Below are 14,626 nucleotides of genomic sequence, written 5' to 3' on the forward strand. Positions count from 1 at the left end.
AAATTCAGAATATCTACTTCGTTTTATAAGATATTTCTTAATTTTAGGGACCTAAAGTGAAACATTCCCATAAAATATTTAAAAAACAAACTAAAATCAAAAACAGTATCCACGACAATTTTCTGTGGTAATTACGCCGCACCGGCTGCGGCAATAAAAAAGGCCGAATCCATCGTCGTCGCCTTGTATTATATCTCGGATCTGCCGACTGAATAGATTCCCGTGAACTAGTCTTTTAATAGTTCCTCTATGTCCGGATCCGATAACATACGGCTCGCACTCCCCACACCTGCCTAGCATCAATCGCGCTGGCTGATCCATACGTAAACTAGTCTTTTATTTAGTTCCTCTAGTTCCTTTAGTCCGGATCCTCCGGTTCCTCTAGTTCCTAGGTCCGGATCCGATAACATACGACATAAGGCTGGTACTCCCCACTCCTGCCTAGCATCGATCGCGCTGGCCCGATCCGTTGGTACGTAAACTAGTCTTTTATTTAGTTTAGTTCCTCTAGGTCCGGATCCGATAACGTACGTCTGGCACTCCCCACTCCTGCCTACAATCGGGCTACGCGCGCTAGCCGATCCGTCGTCGTCGCATATTATTCTATATCGGACACAGTCTCGATCCCGGAATAGGTCCTGAGGAACTAGTTCCTTTCATTCCGGGGTCGGAATAGTTCATCGGAACTAGTTCGTTTACGAACTACACACCTCTATTTTCTACTGTTGTTGCGGGCCCAAGTTATCTCTGCTATTTCCTAATATCATGGTTCCATCTCAGGTTCGGTCTTCTTTTAGGTCTGTTAATTCCTCGTGGCTACCATGCTGTAATTTTTGTGGTGCGTTCTTCTGGCCAGGTGCCCATTGCCATTTGTGGGATTTGACTCCGTGAATGACATCTATTATCTGGGTCTTTTGTCGTATCCACTCTATTCTTTTATATACGGTCTCTCTTGGTTATTCCCAGCATATTTCGTTCCACTGAGCGTTGTGCGACCTGCAGTTTCCTTATGATGTATGTTTCAAGTGTCCAGGTTTCGCATGCATAGGTCATGACTGGTAGTACATATAGGTATTTAAGTTAATTCACCTTATATATATACCTATTTATGGTACAGTCTAGTCTAACAAGCCTTTTTAAGGATAAGTAATATTATGGCCGGTATGCAAAGTTTGCCGTTACACAATAGTAATTAGGAACTTAGCAGAACGGTGCTAAGAATAGAACGTAGGCATATAACTATATAGTTTGTTTGATTAAGCAATACGGTAATGTGGACCGGTGGGTGTAGTTGAAATGTTTCCCGAGTTCTCTTTGTACACACGCTGATGCAGGAAGACGAATGCTCGCTTGAAAACGACTAATTGTGCTGTGTTGAATTAATTAATTACATTAATTTATTATGTTGTTAGATCTTATTTTACTTAATTAATTAAGACATGTTAAAGCCTTTATATCATCTGTAGATATCAAATATAGTCATCAGTCAATCAGCTTCAATTTGTTGATGACTTTGTCCTAATTTCTGATAATCGTGAAAAGCCATAGTTAAAGGGAACAAGTTTAGATTGGAAAGTGCCCATAACGACAATGTAAATACTATTTGGCGCTATTCTTACAATGGTCGCTCTCCAAAGCTTTTGATAATTTCGGAGCGGTTTTTTCCGGAATTATGTCGCCAAATATTATTTATTCAAATTTATTATTTTCCTTTAATTTTTAAATAAAATACAGTGTGTTGCATATAAGAATCTTTATTTTATATAACATGTATGAAACACCTATGAAACATTGGAAACCGACGTTATACCACGATCCACGATGGTTTTTGCAGTTCACACAGCTTTTTAAGTTTTTAATGCCACTTATTCACAATTATCACGGGTTTGAGTAAATAAAATTTAAATTAAACTAACAAGATAGCAATAATTACTTTGAAAATGGACGCTTTAAACACTTTTCGGCATTTTTTCAATGAGGGCAGTTTAAATTTTGAAAGATTTTATAATTTTTGAAGATTTTGACTTTAACAAGAGAAAATTATTATTACTAATTACTAACCTAACCTAACTACCTAAACAAAACTCCTTTGGTTTACCGAGACCGTTTATATTTTCTAATTTGCACTAGTAAATGCTAGTGTGCTACCTACCTGTTGTAGTTACTCTGAGCGATAATAGATGGCGCTGTTGGAATGGCGGTCTTAATATCTCGCTACTCGCTCCCGACGTAAAATAAGAATATATACCGCTGGAAAAGACAGGTAAGTGTACTCGCTTCGGCGGTACATATACTAAAATTGGAACGATACAGAGAAGATTAGCATGGCCCCTGCGCAAGGATGACACGCAAAATCGTGAAGCGTTCCACATTTTTTGGAACTTTTAGTTTTCGATTCTGTGTTAACGTATGGTTTGTTTTTTATTATTTTTTTTATTCTAGAAAATATTTTAAATAATTTTGGATTGATTTTGATTTTGGAAGTCTTAATAATTTTGGATTTCTATGTTAAAATTTATTTTTTGGAAAATACTTGCTCTTCTTTCTTTATTCAGTAGATGTTTTAGTACTTATAGCATATTGACTGTCCTCTTCGTACATCCGAAAATCGGCACACCCAAAGCCTTTTTTTATAAACATATCAGAGCTGCAACAAGTCAGTTTTAAAAAGACTTAAGTCTTAAGTCATTTCTAAAACCAAAATGATTTAAGTCGTTGACTTAAGTCATTTTATTTCAAGTCAAGTCATTTTTTGTAAAGACTTTAGTCAATATAATTACACTCCAAGAAGTCAAGATAACCAGAATTCAATTTAAGTACCTTTTTTAAATATTAATATTAATTTTCTTGTATTCCCAATTAGGCGATTTTCTTACTAAGTATCATATTATTAATTTATTTTATATACAGACTAGCATGTACCAGCGACTTCGTTCGCGTCGAATTAATCATTTGTAATGGTGATGATAAAGCAAAGCAAGAATTTCCATTAACATACAAACTGGATAAAATTTTCTCACATTTATGTCAGCATGAGAAAAAACAATATGGCGATATTATTATATAACTTGGTAATATTTGAGGGGTAGTTTCATCTCGTTGGAATTTGACTTTCGAAAAATCCGTTTGCCAAAAATAAGCTTTTTACGTCAAGCAGTTTAAGCAGAATCGTGGTTAAGAAATTATCTAACCTTTTGGAACACCCTGTATGTTTTTTTAAAAAATTTCAAAATATGTAAAAAACCCAAATAAATTATGCTTGTCTAAGCGTTTTCCCGAAAGACTAACCGTTTTTTAAATAACAGATATTGTAATATTTGAGGGGCCCTCTCACCCTCTTGGAATTTGAGATTCGAGAAACCCCTCCTTATTGAACCTCTACACCCCACAGTCAATCCATTTACCAAAAATCAGCTTTAAACGTCAAGCAGTTTAAGCAGAATCGTGATTACTCAATGGTCATATTTTATGAAACACCCTGTAAAAATTTATAAAAAATCTTAAAATATGTAAAACAACAAAATAAAATATACGTGTTCAAGAGTTTTTCCGAAAAACTCACCGGTTTTTAAATAAAAAATATTTTAATATTTGAGGGATAGTTTCACCCCCTTAGAATTCGAGTTTCGAAAAATCCCTTCTTATCGAACCTCTACACCCTAAAGTCAATCTGTTTTCCAACCAGCTTTTTACGTCAAGCGCTTTAAGCAGGATCGTGATTAATCAATGACCAGATTTTTCGAAACACCCTGTATACATTTTTAAAAAATCTTAAAATATGTAAAAAACAAAATAAAATTATGAAAGAGGCTCCTTAGAAGAAAATTATAAACCTTCACAAACTCTACCCAAAAATTTCCAAGTTTACTTGGAATTATGATGAGGCTGGGCATGGTAAAGGAGCCCCAGATGGCATTGGGGGTGTCACTAAAAGGACTGGTGATAGGCTAGTAGCCGAAGGAAAAGATATTGGTTCCTTTGAAGGCCCTAATAACACATCTTAAAGAAAACATAATAAAAGTGACATATTTTACAATAACGAAACAAGATATTGATGGAATCGAAAACATTATTAAAAACGAAAGCAAAAATATAAAGCCCTTTGTTGGCACAATGAAAGTGCATCAAATTACGATGGATGACTATTCCTTAGAGCAATTAAATTTTTTTTCATTAATCAGTTTTGAGACAAAAAACGTTAACTTTCTATTGGGTCGAATACGGTATTCCAGGGAAAAAGCATTAAATGAATCTAGTCTTTTGTGGATCCTGAAGATGGATTACCATTGATTAATTACGTTGGTCAGAATAATAATAATTCATTATATTTTAATGGTACTCCGACAAATTATGTTTCCGACAATAATACAGCCGACAAAAGTGCTCCCAGCAAAGAAAAATAATTTTGTAAGACATTTTCAGATTCTGAAGGTGAATGGTTAGTTACCTTTATTGCCATTAAAAATATTAAGAAAATTCGATACGAAGTTGTGTATTCCGATGATGAAGCTGGTCCCAGTATTAAACTTTTAGATGCCTTTGAACTTACGCCAAAAAATATCAAATCTGGAACTTATCTTTTAATTCAATACAAAATGCCGAAAAGAAACTATCGATACGTGGGTGTTACACAGAGCGACCTTACTGATGATGACGAAGTGAAAGTGATGTTCTTAAAAGTATGTATTTTACGGAAGGCCCAAGCTTTTATACTCAATAAAAAAGATGTATCTTTTGTAAAGTATGAACAGATCATATCAATTTTGGCGGTACCTTTAATATCAATGTATAGAAAACTTATTACATACTTTCAAAAACATCATGCTTTTGAAAAGGCTTAATTTACTTTTAAATGTATTTATTTGATTATATTTTTGTTTGTTTACTTCAAGATAATATCATTCCGCTGTTTTTATAATCATTCCTCTGGATGCAGTTTTTTTGAAAATATTCTGTAAATTTACGAAAATGAATAAATAAATGTGTTCCTCAATGGTTCCTCTTATATTTTTTGTCTACTGACCAACAATTTCAGGAATAAGTCAGTATTTTGTTACTTTTTTTATAACATACTCCAAATGGTAATAGTTGTGGAGAAACACCCATATACGTGTTTAAGAGTTTTTTTCGGAAACTTGACCGTTTTTTAAATAAAAAATATTGTAATATTTGAGGGGTGGTTTCACCCTCTTGGAACTGGAATTTCAAGAAATCCCTTAGGATCGTGATTAATCAGTATGTCAGTCACTTAAGGATTTTATATATTAGTATAGATGGATGAGCCTAAAACCACATAAAATAAAACTACAAACACAAAAATGTTTTTTTTTATAACATACATTTAACCGATTTTGTAGTACTTTATATATTTTTATTGTATGCATTATGCATTACATATATGTAGATGTTATCGAATACATGTTTATTAATTGTAAATTTATATATAATATAAAATTTATATAATAAATTGTAAAAATTCCCCAAAGGATGATTGTTTTATAGATCAAGACCCACTAGCTCTAGCAAATGAATTCAACAATCACTTAATCAGTGTTGTGCCAAATATATTGTCCAGTATTAGGAAAGTACCATTCATGTGTAACATAAGTGAGAACAATGAGTCAATGCGACTGAAATCTGTGAATATAGAGGAAATTCAAAAAATTGGTCAAAGTCTAAAAAATAAACATAGCAGCAGTGTGGACAGGGATTTAACATCTATAATGTAAATTCTGTTTGAAATGTTGATGATATCTTGTGCTATATCATTAACAATTCGCTAAAATATATGGTATCTTCCCAGATATAGGCTGAAGTTGGCATTTATTAAACCAATCTACAAAAAAGGAGATCCTCCGATTTGAATAATTATAGACCAATTAGTTTACTGCCAAGCTTTTAAAAGTATTTGAAACAATAGTTGCAAACAGAATATTAACTTTCATGAATAGTTGCAAAACTGTTTCAGAATATACAACATGGGTATTTGAAGGAGAAAGGTACCATTACTGCATTGTTCAATTTCACTACATCAATAATACAACATCTGGAAAATAAAGATCTGTATAATGGGTATATTTCTTGATTTATCAAAGCATATGACTCTTTAGACCACCATTTACTACTAATAAAACTCGAAAATATGGAATAAGAGGTCCAGCACTCAAATGGATTACATCCTACTTGACAAATAGAGAACAACAAGTTATTGTGAGAAAAGACGAAAAGATTAGTAGTCCAGTATACAAAATCGAATATTGGTATACCAAGGCAGTATCATTGGGCCACTACTTTTTTATCATCTATTTAAACGATATTAGTCAAACAACAAGAAATGCAAATTTTAGTCTTACATGCTATGCAGATGACACTAATATACTTACTCATGGAACAACACAAGATATTCTGAAGGAGGAGAATGGCAGTATGGCTTTCATGAGAGTAGAGGAATCAGTTTGAGGCAAATAGACTAATGCTAAATAAAGAAAAACTAATACACTAATTTTTCGAACACAACAGAAGAAAATTGAATTAGCGAGCAATTTGAAAATTGGAGAAATGGATGTCAGCCTTGGTGGTGAATGCAGATTTCTTTGGTATTTACATAGACGAGCATTTAAAGTGGACCCAACATTTATAAGTTATGCTTGAGACTTGGCACAATTTCTCTTTTACGGTCTGAGAATTGTGTCAAGTTATGTGAACCCAAACCCAATGAAGACACTATACTGTGGGAATTCTTGAGGCACTGCTGAGATATGGAATTATTCTCTGGGGATCAAATTCAGAAACTGCAAAAAATTTTTCTGATTCAGAAAAGAATTATAAGACTTATAAAGAAACTTCAGTACAGAGAAACTGTCGAGGACACTTTAAATCCTTCTTGGAATTACATGGACGCTTCCAGCTCTTTTATATATATGTATGTTTAATATTCATCTTCAAACATAAGTCCCTATTTGAAATGGAAAATCTCATGAATACCAAACAAGATCCAGTGATGCCAAGTTCCCCACATCGTCTCACCCTGACTGAAAAAAATCCAGTATATATGTGTGTAAAGTTTTACAATAGCCTCCCTGAAGACATAAGAGCAATCGAAAGTCAAGAAACCTATAAGAAATCATTGAAAAAACTCTTAATTGAATTGGAACCCTACTCAATCAATGAATTCTTAATATAAAAGTCTCTTCACCGCTGACAATATTTCAATATGTCTATATATTTGTAATTTTATTGTACATATTTAGATCATTTTTGAAATAAATATTTTTATTATTATTATTATTATTAAAAAGTGGTGATGTGTTTTGATCACTATGTAATATTTCGATGGCATAAGCTAAGGGCTGGAGGATTTTAAGGTACTCTTCAATATATTCGAGATAAATTTCTTTTCTTCGTCTTTCGGTCTACATAACGGAGTCGGGGGTTCACTTGAAAGACAACAGACTCACTACGCACGCGTAACACGACATATAATCAACACCGGTTCCGAAAAACTAACATTTTATTTACTAATTGTATTGAGCATTGTTTTTTCATTCTGCTGCTTGGCTGCCACCTAACAGTTTAAAAAGACATGCGTTAAAAATGTATCACAAAATTATACAAAAATCTGACTTAAGTCTTTTTGAAAAGTCTTAAGTCAGGTTTCGAAAAATGACTTAAGCTATTAAAATTATTTAAATAAAAAAAAACCTAAGTTTTCTGTGAGCCTGCATCTCTGAAACATATTTATTGGAATTTAATTGAATTTCAGTAGTGCAGTATTTATGTATACGATGCATATTCTTAACTGTTGTAATTCCTTTAACTCATAACTAAACATTTCGGAGTTCACATCGAAATTCCAATGGCTGGCGCGCTGTTAATATTACGTGTGGGATACTCTGTGGGCGTTTCGTCTGTTTACAACAGAAAATCCGCGGATACATACGTGCGGTATGATTTATGCCGCTCGGTAAATAAAGTTTATCCGCCATTCGGAAGTGTACTATAGCGCTATCATCCGGTAATGATTTATGTTTGCTTGCGCTCCACGTCGCCGGTCGTCGTGGTCTCGACAACTATCGATGAAAGAGGGGCGGGATCGGTCATAAAACTCATTATTTCCCGACGATACCGGTTTATCTTGATGACTTTATGGCCTTGTTTTTAATGTGGGCATTGTGTAACGTGAGATACACTTATTTCGGCTCGCAACCTACCATTCGACGGATAATAATGAATAATTATCATTTTTGCTTTGCTGGTGTATTCGAGAAATGAAGCTAATTTCACTTTAAATACTATAGCACATGTCTTAATAAAACACCAGATATTTTTTTATGGAGAAATGAACTATATTTGGCGTGTTTCTCAAAAGTGGCTCACTTCTATAGCTTTTTTATTTTTTCAGATAAATATTAGAGTTATTAGATGACATAAAGTAGGATTCATTGACCTATTCAATTGTTTTCAGTCACTTCCTGTTTCACCGGAAATGACTACAACTTTTGATTTTTAAATGACACCGTCGGTGTTTTTGTTACTTTATTTCATAGAAAATGACACTCTGAATAGAATGATATATCATATTATGATATATCATTCTATTCAGAGTGTCATTTTAATATGATATATCATTCTATTCAGAGTGTCATCAAGATATTATTGTTATTACATATTATATGTCAACTTTTGACATTCTAATTCTAGCTTTAAAAAATCGTATTTTAAATTTTAATTTAGTATGCCATGGCCATAAACGTAAAGACAAAAGTGTGAAATACCAAGTGTGTGGTACCAAATTATTCGTAAAAAATGCGTTTTCCAAATCCACCTTCGTTGCATTTGAAAAATTTGAGTTATGTCTAGTATCCGACGAGACGATCCATGACAGTGACTGTTGTATCTGTCATTTTATTTCACAGGTAGGTAAAGTGTATTTTCTGTCATGTTTGGTTACCATCAGTTGAAATTTTTAATGTCTCATTGGATAGACTGTAACTTCAGTTTCATTTTTTTCTCTAGTTTCATGTACCATAGAATCGAAAAAAAAACGGTGTCAAAGACGGCTGCGGAATGACAATCGATGATAATTTTAGCGAGGTCAAGCAAGACGTAATTTACTTGGCCTGTGCTCTTCTATATTTTTTAATTGCGCTCGCTGCCAGTTGGCCTTTAAGTTGTACCTAATTGATTTTTATATTAAGTAAATATGAATTTTAAATGGTATTGTCTAACGTGCCAGAAAAAAATAATTTTTTGGGAATAGAATCGGGTGTCTGGAAAATCTTTCTATAATTCGTGTCAATTTTTATTAAATGACTTCTATAGGGATTCACCTCGCCAAAATTATCATCGATTGTTATTCCCCAGCCATCTTTGACGACTCGGTTTTTTTTCGATCATATGGTATTATTAGCTCGACTCATGTTTTAGTAAATATACGCTTCGAAAAACAGAACTCTGTAAAGACAGGTGAAATGCATAAAACTTGTACTCTAAAGTGGCGACCGTTTACACGAACGTTGTTTTATTGTTTTTAGGTCATATTCGGATGGAAGGACCATATTAGATATTTATGTTATTTGCACCTAAATTAGACAGAAAATTAGGTGTTTTAATGTAATAATCGATAATTATGATTTTGTACAGCTAGTCCAAATATAGGAAAATTTGAGACCATTTAAAAATATTTTATCTTTTAAATATGAAATTTCAGTAGTCTGTTTATTGTTAAATATTAATATATATTTATTTTGGTTTCAGGTGAGTCATCTGGATTAAATCAAATATCAGATGGTTACCAAATCAAACAGTAAGTAGGACGTTTCAAGATGTCTAAGATATTACAAGTGAAAGTGTTTTCAGGGGTTCTAGGCCTGGATAAAAAAAAAATTCACAAAAAAATCTCATTTTTCTAGACACACCCTGTATATCAATAACTTCATATAACTGCAGAAACGTCAAATAATTATGTCTGATGATACTAACTTATCAAATAAATTGTCTGGTGTAAAGCGGCTGTGAGATGCAACAATACCGGGTTATATGTCTCAAAAGTGGCTCACCCATATAACTTTTTTATTTTTTCAGTTAAAAAACGAGATTTGGTGTGTTAATATATAACATAAATTAGGATTGATTGACATATTCAATTGTTTTCGGTCACTTCCTGTTTCACCGGAAATGACTACAACTTTTGATTTTTAAATGGCACCCTCGATTAAGACCCCTTGATTAAGAATTAGTGTTTTTAACATAGCCGTAGCACTCTAGCTTGGAATTCAAAATACATTTTTTTATTAAGCGAGAATGTCAAAAGTTGACATATGATACGTCATTCTATTCAGAATATCATTTTCTATCGAATAAAGTAAAAATATACCGGGGGTGCCATTTAAAAATCAAAAGTTGTAGTCATTTACGGTGAAACAGGAAGTGACCAAAAACAATTGAATGCGTCAATGTATCCCAATTTATGTCATATACTAACATACGAAATCTCGTTTTTTATCTAAAAAAATAAAAATGTTATAGGGGTGAGCCACTTTTGAGACGCACCCGGTATAAAAAATATTCAAAATTGAAATTGCTTTTGAGAAAGAAAAGAAAAAATATAAAAAAATACAATAAACATGAAAGAAATGGTTATAAAAATCCATAAGTTTTATTAAGAGTTTCGATACAACTTTATAATAGTTTTCAATATAATAAATGTTTAGATAACAACTGTACTTAAAACTGACTAGCGACAGTATTCTCGCATAAAATAAATTAAAAAGTCCACCCCAGTTCTATTCCGAGACAACTTCGAAAACAGCGCTTTAATCATCAGTGTCATCGAAAAGTTATACTGTCCTAATTGGAGAAGTTTGTAATTAGACTCTCCCAGAAAGTTTCGTAATTTTTCCGCACGAGGGCGCTCCTCCGTTATTATTCTTTTTTTTTGTTCGTTCGGACTGAAGTTGTTCCAAGGGATTATAGGAAGTTTAATGATTAAAACTCGACTTTCTCGCTTGGAGAAATGGCCATTGTTATTTTTAAACCCTGCTTTTAGCTATGTGAAATGATCTCCAAAATGATAATAAGGAGATTTAAAAGTTTTTTTTCCAGTTATTTTTTAAGTAGCACGACGTGGCTGTAATGATTTTAATTGACTGAAATATTTTTCTTTTGGCCCTACGTTGGGCGCCAAATATACAGGGTTGTTCACCACATACGACACGGAGTATTGTAGCTAAACGATGAGATTTTTACAAATTGTAAGTTTGGGGTTCGTTGAAGGACTATTAGAGCTGCAATTTAAAAATATTTTTACAAGATACAGAGTGTCCCAAATAAATAAAAAATATCAAAGTTGTATTTTTTAAATGGAACACCCTCTCATAGTATATGTCTATTTAATTTTTTGGTTATGTAACGAGCACTTTGTTTACTCACTTGTTTCGTCGAACTGCTTGAATCCATTTTTGCTTTTGATCAAATCGGTATGAGAAACTATGAAGCTATAAATTGTTGTTTCGGGAGAGTTGAATATCTAGGAAAGTTGAGTTATTGAATGTTATTGCACCCAACAACGCCCTAATTACACTACCTTTATACAGAGCGTTAACATTTTTTTGGTAATTTTATTAACATTTGAAATTGTCACAACTTCTTTAACACGATGGACAGTGCTCCGTCCCATGGACAAAATCGAAAAAGTTAAAATTAAATAATATCTGAATATGTGTATTTTACCACTTATAGCAATGTTCAACCATCGTAGAATATGCATTTTCTTATAAACACCTTTTTTATCAAATATTTTCATGGAAAAATAAATTTTGCGATCATTATCTTTATATCAATGAAAAGAATAACATGTACAGATTCATAGTAGTTCCGTATATGGAGTTAAACGTAAATAGTTAGTACGTATTTAATTGAAAGAAAACTATGGATATTGTTAAACAAGGTATATACTTTAAATTTATTTCTAAACAAGTTCGTTATTGTTTAGTTTTTTATTTATTTTTAAAAACGATTAATAAATGGGTATAAAAATTTTATGTGTTTTCAAACTTCAGAAAGGCATTTAATAAAACATATCAAAACATATCTGTATTTATTAAATATTTTTATTTGTCATATTCATATCACTTTTAAGGTGTTACTTTAGTTCACACTGCGTCTGCTTGCGACGAACTTTATTTTATAATACTTTTCAGATGGAGTAAAATTGATAAGCAATGCCGAGTCTGGTTAATACTTGGCTTTGATCATAAGGACAAGAACTCAAAATTAATTGTATTTCAAAAAATGTGTTCTTTATTAGATATTGATGAACGTTCCAGTCAAATGAGACCATTGTGCCTGAAAAAGTCCACTATTTGGATCGAAACGTCTTTAAAAATTTGGTACATCTTAAAAATAATCTAAAATGTCAATAGTCCATGGGTATATTGATAAATAAGTTCTAAATTACAAGAAGTTTCAAACCTCATACCCAAGAAAACGGAAAAATAAATATTGATATGGTCTTCAGAAAAAGAGGTTTAAGTATTAATATCCGAACCTCATATCAAACTAAAAAGAACAGTAACAACGTAGAAAGTAACATATTTGAAAATGATGTACAGAAATGTTATATGTGCGGATATTTCATCTACTTGTGATTTGGATACTATATTTGGGAGATTCTGTCAGCAGTGATTCTTCTGAATCAGAGTAGTTTCGATCTATGCATTTTGTTGTCCTAAAGTAAATTTATAGTATCTTAAGTTTTTTTTTTAATTAAATATAGCATTAATGTTTCTTTTTCATTAAAGAAAAACATTTTTATCTTATATTGGCTTATATTATAGGAATCATGGTCTAATGTTATTCCAATTCTTTTTTATCACAGGGATTTATTTAATACTTACACCGTTTTCATACTATAACTTATTATTTGCTTAGATGGAACACAGCTCCAACATTATTCTTATTTATAAGATTTTTTTTCATAAACGTGGGACTAAGAACATCATCATTTAGTACAATGAGAGTACTCATCATTTGTGTCAAATAAACCTAGTTTGAATAAATTGCCTACAATAAAAGAGAAGTTTTGTATTTTTGTCCTCTAGAGCCATATGTTCGAAGCACTGTGCGACGGCTAGTTCGAATTCTTTTTCACTTATTTTTTACTACGTACCTGAGTGTTTTATAGTCTCAATAACTGTGCTAGCAAAAAACTAGAATACTTAAATACTATGACAAACCAACGAATCCAACATTATTTTAATGCGATCAACATACGGCGGCGTGAGATACATAGATACTGATAATTTCCGATTTCTGTCGTTGAAGCGCTGCGGTCGAAATTTGTTGAAATCAACTGAAATGCACCAAGCCTATAGAATTAATAGAACCGCTTAAAATAAGTCATTGGTGCTCAAAAAGTAAACGCGTATAAGCCACATCGACTCCTTTATTGTGACTGGATCATATAGATAACATATTATATATGATTTAAGATACATTTGATTATACTGTTCTGCTAATGTATTTTAACCTGAATTTGGCTAATTCCTAAATGTTTTTGAGGTAAATAGGACTATTTATTTAACAATCACAAAGGTTACAGTTCTTAAATTAAACAAAGTGTATATTTTCCACTGAAACGGCACTCCTTCGAAAACTACAGTGGCAGCAAACGAGGCCGAGGGCACAGGTGACGACCAAGGTTGGTTTTTGCTGCTGCATCCCTGATGGCTGCCTATCCCGGAGGGGGCCAGACGCCGTCCGCGCCACCAGCTAAAAAGGTTTCCCGGGCAACAGTTAGTGCTCCGAACCGGTTCCGAGGTCAGGCCGGTCGGAGGGAGGAACGGGAGCACAGCTGGGGGGAAGTACAGCACGGCGAAGCGGGGGGTGTAATTCCCGTCGTCAGCAGCACGTGCATGGCGCGTGGGAGTTGGCGTACCCCCCGGTCGGTGGCTGGCTGGAAGTTGCCAGGTCGCGTAGAGCGCCGCGCCGGGGCAGGCCGGGCGGTTTGTTTTGTTTCCAGCCGAGTTTTCATCTAGTTTCCAGGCATGCGGATATAGAGCGAGGGGGTTGTTAGAGGTGGGATGGGTGGGGAGGGATGAAAGGATGGAGTTCATGAATTTACGTTACGTTACCGATGGTTGAATGTAATATCGCGGAAGAATGGAGTTACCAAAGCGACTTTTTATGTTTTCCAACGGTAAATTATGTACATGTGACCTTGCCCAATGTCATACAATAAAATATTCTGTACTTTTTATAACAACTGAAATTTTATAAAATGAAGAAATATATGAAATTACGAGAAGACAAATAGCACAAATAATATTATACAGGGTTGTTCACCACATACGACACGGAGTATTGTAGCTAAACGATTAGATTTTTACAAATTGTAAGTTTTGGGTTCGTTGAAGGACTATTAGAGCTATAATTTAAAAATATTTTTACAAGATACAGATTGTCCCAAATAAATAAAAAATATCAAAGTTGTATTTTTTTAAATGGAACACCCTGTATATTATTACATTTTTAGTTTCTACGATTAAAATAAAGGTAAATTTGATTAAGGTTTATTATACTTAAACCTTACCGTTTTTGAAATATTTTCAATTTTGTGAAATTGCAG

The 14,626-nt window shown here is 33.1% G+C and overlaps 1 protein-coding gene and 1 non-coding gene across 3 annotated transcripts in view; both read left to right on the forward strand.

Moving 5' to 3' along the window:
- Window positions 1-14,626, forward strand: part of LOC115882916 (probable JmjC domain-containing histone demethylation protein 2C) — a 459,323-nt gene that overhangs the window by 226,432 nt on the left and 218,265 nt on the right. The gene's annotated exons all lie outside the window — the stretch shown is intronic.
- LOC115882923 lies at window positions 2,270-2,376 on the forward strand. The gene has a single exon (XR_004050295.1). It is a non-coding gene; the product is annotated as a U6 spliceosomal RNA (small nuclear RNA).

Source organism: Sitophilus oryzae, unplaced genomic scaffold (genome assembly GCF_002938485.1).
Source record: "Sitophilus oryzae breed Bouriz unplaced genomic scaffold, Soryzae_2.0 scaffold_179_pilon_pilon, whole genome shotgun sequence".
Lineage (NCBI taxonomy): Eukaryota > Metazoa > Arthropoda > Insecta > Coleoptera > Curculionidae > Sitophilus > Sitophilus oryzae.